The following is a 5,264-nucleotide window of genomic DNA, read 5'->3' on the forward strand; positions in this document are numbered from 1 at the left end:
CAGGTGCTGCTAGGCACTCGCACCCAGTGGTTATTCAGTGGTAGATAACCAATATGTCAATCATGAGTGGTAATAGTCCCAGTCTAGTCTGTCGTTTGAGCTAAATCTGTGTTACTATTTTCCATTATGACTGTCATTCCTTAAGGAGATACTGATACAAGCCAGAAAGTACCCGAAGGAATACTGTTGGGGGGGGGGGGTGGTAAGAGGTCTGAAATATATGTCATATGAAGAACAGATGAATGATTTGGGTGTGTTCTACCCAAAAAATTGATCTATCATGATTTTTCAAATTTTAAAAAAGGTGGTTTAAAAGAAGCCTGATCTGGGAGTAATAGGAATGACCAAGACTTATGGACTTCAAACCTACCAGAGGCCAGTCTGTAATCAGAAAACTTCATGGGAGACTTATTTTTTCTCCTCTATTTATAGCCAAGGCCAAGAGAGTCATGTTTCGTTAAGGTCACATTCTGGGAGTGGTTGGTCTGTTCACTCACTGGGGGTCCAGTTTCCAAGTCTCTGGGCTTTATCCTCTACCCCTACTGAAGGCCCACTAATATAGCTCATGTCAGCAGATGACATCAGGGCAGCCACCAGCTTTAGAGTTCATCTCTCTGGATTTATGTTTTCTTATCTTGCCTTTAAAAAAAAACCCAAAAACCTCTGAGGATTTCCCTTACTTTCCACAACCTCTACTATGCACTTATGAAATATTTACAATACTTTATCCAATACTTTATGCATTTTCGTCCCAGGAAGGTTTTTTTCAGGATGGCTAATGTGCTATATTGCTGGAAATGGAAGTCCCTATGGACCAGTTTTTTAAAAAAACTATGGTAAAATATACATAACATAAAAATGACATTCACAATGGTATGTAACCATCACCACTGTCTATTTCCAGAAATTTTCAATCATCTGAAACAGAAACTCTGAACCCATTAAATAATAACTTCCTACTACCCCCTGCCCCAGCTCCTGGTAACCTCCTGTGGGTCTGTTCTAAAGGGATAAGTTACTGCAGACCTTTGAGAATATATCTGCCAAATCCCAGATATTCTCAGATCCCAGCTTGAGAAAAAAATGGCCTAAGACTACAGATTTAACTTTGGGGACTTACACTAGGCAAGTGCTGTTGATTACCTCTGTGCTCTGTGCCCGTGACCAGTTCCTTTCAAAGCTGACATGTGCTGCCAATATTCATATTTTAGGAAACTGCGATTTGGCTTTTCTGCTATTCTCCAGAAGCCATGCTACTTCCCAATTTTACTTTTAAAGACTTCAGCAAAAACAAAACAAAACAAACAAACAAAAAACAAACACAAACATGCTGCATGGAATTCTTGGTACAGGCTTGTAGATATTGCTAAGAAGAGCAAGACAAAAGTTCACTGCCTTTTAGGTGAGCAGCCAATTGTTTGTACTGTTGCCCACTATCTTTCAAAAGAAATGATTACTCAGTGGTATTTTTGCCTTAGAAAAGTTCAATTAACTTCATAACTGAGGGTGTGAGAGGACAAGATACATCACTGGCTGAGCATTCCCTACTTCTCTGCCTATAACTATCTAGTAAAAAGAATTTTGTCTATGCTGTCCTATTTGAGATTTTTCAGCATGCGGAATTGGGAGCATGAGATGCACTTAGAAAGAGATGGTCCTGAGAGATGGGCAAGAGAAAAGGATTTGGTAAAAAGCCAAGTCAAACCTGGGGTTAAGGTTGAAAGAAGGGAGAGAGAAAGGACAAACTACGTGCTGGACGTCAGAGAGAGTTTGGGGGTTTGGTCAGTGAGAGGAACTGTAGCAGGTATGCGAGCGACAAAATCAGGGAGGAGAGGAGAGCTGACTCTAGGGCTGTTGCTGTCAGTTATGATCTGGATCCCCTTTCATATTTTTTGTTGATTTCACTTTTTCCTTTTATTTTGAGATGTTACTCATGTACAGTCAAGTGCACAAATCTTAAGGATTGAGCTTGACGAATTTTTACATATGTCTATACCTATGTAACCACCACCCAGATCAAGATACAAAACATACCAGCACTCTACAGGTCTTCCTCATCCCCTTCCCAGTCCACCACCCCAGAAGTAATCACTCTTCTGGTTTCTCTCACCATAGATTAGTTTTTGTCTGTTTACTTAACTTCATAAAAAAGTATGGTATGTACTCTTTTGTGTCTGCTTTCTTTCACTCAACATTACATCTGTAAGACTGATCAATATTATTATAGGTAGCAAAGCAGGTTATTATTTTTTATAATAATACATTGTGTAGTGTTTCACAAATTATTTATCTGGACTATACTTGATGAACATTTGGGTGTTTCTAGCATTTGGCTACTATGAGTAACAATGCTATGAACATTCTTGTATATATGTGCTGGTGGAACATAATCACTCATTTATGTTGGGTATATACCAGGTGTGGAATTACTGGATCATAGAGTGGAAATATCTATATCTTTAGTATTTGCTGCCAAATAGTTTTTCAAAGCAGATGTACTAATATACATTTCCACCAGCAATGCAAGAGTGTTCTGGTTCCTCTGTGTCCTTGTCTGGACTTGATATTTTTTTAATTAAAAATCTCCCAGATTTTTTGATATATCATTGACATGCAAGGACTTGATATTTGCAGTCCTTTCATTTTAGTCACCTTTAGCGTTCTGAGGGACACAAGAAGACATCAGAAATCCTTTAAAATTATTTTTGTTGTTAAACTCTGCTTCAGTATAAAAATTCTATGCATAGACTGGCTACATGAAGCCTTGGAAATTATCAGGGTCAGAGGCCTGAGGTTTTGGATTTGTGCAGATCCATTTCAGCTGTTGCAGGAAGCACATATTTAAGAAGAATTCAAGATCACTGTGTTCTTGAAGGCAAAACTATTCCATAAAGATAGAACAGTGGCTCTTAGAAGATGGATCATTCAGTAGAGACTATCTGAAGTAGGCAAAGCTGTCAGAAGATTGGACGAATGCATCATTCTGTTAAGCCAGTTGTTAAACTTGAGAGTGCGTTGAACTCCACTGGAGGACTTGTTTAAAATACAGCTCGCCAGTCCCACCCCCAGACTTTCTAAGTCAGCAGGTCTGGGACTTGGGGGACAGAGAATCTGCATTTCTAACTAGTTCCCAGATGATGCCTATACTCCTGATCCCAAGACCAACACTGTGCCATGAGGGCCACTGAGGCCCCTTAGCGCAATGTCCCAGTGAGAAGCAGTGAAGGCAGTGAGAGGTAATTGGATTTGGGACATATCTGGAGGGATTGAGACTATAAAACTTGATGTTAAACATTGTGATCCTAGAATGTTCCTTAAGTAGGTTTCTTGTGTTTTTGCTTTTCAGTTTTTAAATTTAAGAGCCGTGCAGTTTTATTGTTAAGCATACAGGCTCTAGAGTTAGATGGCCTGGGTTCAAATTGCAACTCTGCTACCATCAGTTGTGCAGTCTTGCAAATTCATTTCTCATTTGTAAAATGTGGATAATATGAGCAGGGGGTTCTTGAAAGGAATAACTGAGATACCACATATAAAACACTTATCATTGTATATGGAATATAGATTTCTGAGTGCTTCAATTTGTGGCAAGAACACATTGCTTAGATATGATAATGATTATTGTCAACATAAAATAGCTAAGAAGAAAATTCTACATTTATTTTTTAGCATTTTTTGATAACTAATAATATTTACAGAAAGCTAATTTTTAAATTTAGATTTTTATTACTTTTACACACAGCATAAATTCTGTCAAAATAATTCTGACTGGTGACTTGAAAATTTTAATTTCTACCTTCTGTACAAATTCTGTACAATATTCTGTACAGTATTCACAATGGACATTTTATCTATTTGGATTTAATAGGTTTTGGTAAGAACTGCAAACTAGATAGCAGTTGTACTTGGCACTTAAAAATTTTCATCTAATTAGTTATCTTATCAGTGACACAATTAAAAATTGCTGAATTATTATCCATTCAGCTAAAAAACTGACAAAGGTCAAAATCTCTGATACTGGTTTGCAGCATATTGACAGGTGAAAGCAAATGATATAAAAGTTTTAAAATGTTCTCAGAGCCCAGCAAAATTTTGCCAAGGAGTTTTCATGCAAGAAACATGATGCAAACATCTATTTTTTCCGTACCTGTTTGGAAAATGGAATTGTCCACTATATAATGATACATAATTGCAGCAAGCACTTCTGCATCTGATTAGCTGTAAAAAGGACTAAACACCAAAAGGCAATCGTCTGTAGCAAAAGCATTTTATCCTTGTAGATGCCAATAAAGGTTTCATTTCTTTTGAAAAATAGGCAAAGCATATTGTCCTGCAAAATATAAACAGTCTCCTTGCATGATATGGTGATCCAGGCTTGTTATTTTCTGTTCCAGTGGTTCTTAAGCCGATATGCGCACATCCGAATCACTTGGGGTAGGGGTGTATCTTCAAAATACCCCTGATCCCGGCCCCGGGCTGGATGCAAGGCTGGGACTCCCTGAGGATGGAGTGTGGACATGCCCATGTTTACATGTTCCCTAGGCATCGACAGCACCTCCAATTCGGCCATGTGACAGTTTGGATAATCTGCAATATTTTCTGCTCCTTTTATCCTTTTTTTTATCCCCTTTATTCACCTAGAAGTGGTGGATAAAATAAGGCAAGCGTCCTTTTAAACTCATAGTTAGGATAGTAAGGGAAAAACTGAAGGCCCAAAATTAGAGCCAGACCTATAGCTCCCCATGGTAACTGGCTGAGGACACTTTGTTTCTCTTGGAAGAGGAAGAGAGGACACCCATCTTTGTAACCAAGTACTCCTATCTTTGGGCTTGGGTTTTAACAGCTTTTCGGGTCCAGAGGAAAGTCTCTGGGCACAGACAGGATGAGGAATTGGAACTAAGAACCTTGAACAGACTTGGGACCCTGATTAGGCTACAGTGAAGTAGAAAGGAAAGCCACCCATCAGCTGAGGTAGAAAACAAAGAAGATTGTCCGTCCTTATCCGAGCTTTGAGTGGAGAAAAAAAATATACACGTGTATATATATAAAAATCCCACACATGTAGAATCTCCATGGGAACTAATAATTACCACCTTTCCTCAGGTTGTTTTCTTTCTTTTTTTTAAGCTCTTCATTGGAATATAATTGCTTTACACTCTTGTACCAGCTTTTGAGGTACACCAGAGTGAATGAGCCATATTTATACATATATCCCCATATCCCCTCCCTCCTGCGACTCCCTCCCACCCTCCCTGTCCTGGCCCTCT

This window comes from Hippopotamus amphibius, chromosome X (genome assembly GCF_030028045.1).
Source record: "Hippopotamus amphibius kiboko isolate mHipAmp2 chromosome X, mHipAmp2.hap2, whole genome shotgun sequence".
Taxonomy (NCBI): domain Eukaryota; kingdom Metazoa; phylum Chordata; class Mammalia; order Artiodactyla; family Hippopotamidae; genus Hippopotamus; species Hippopotamus amphibius.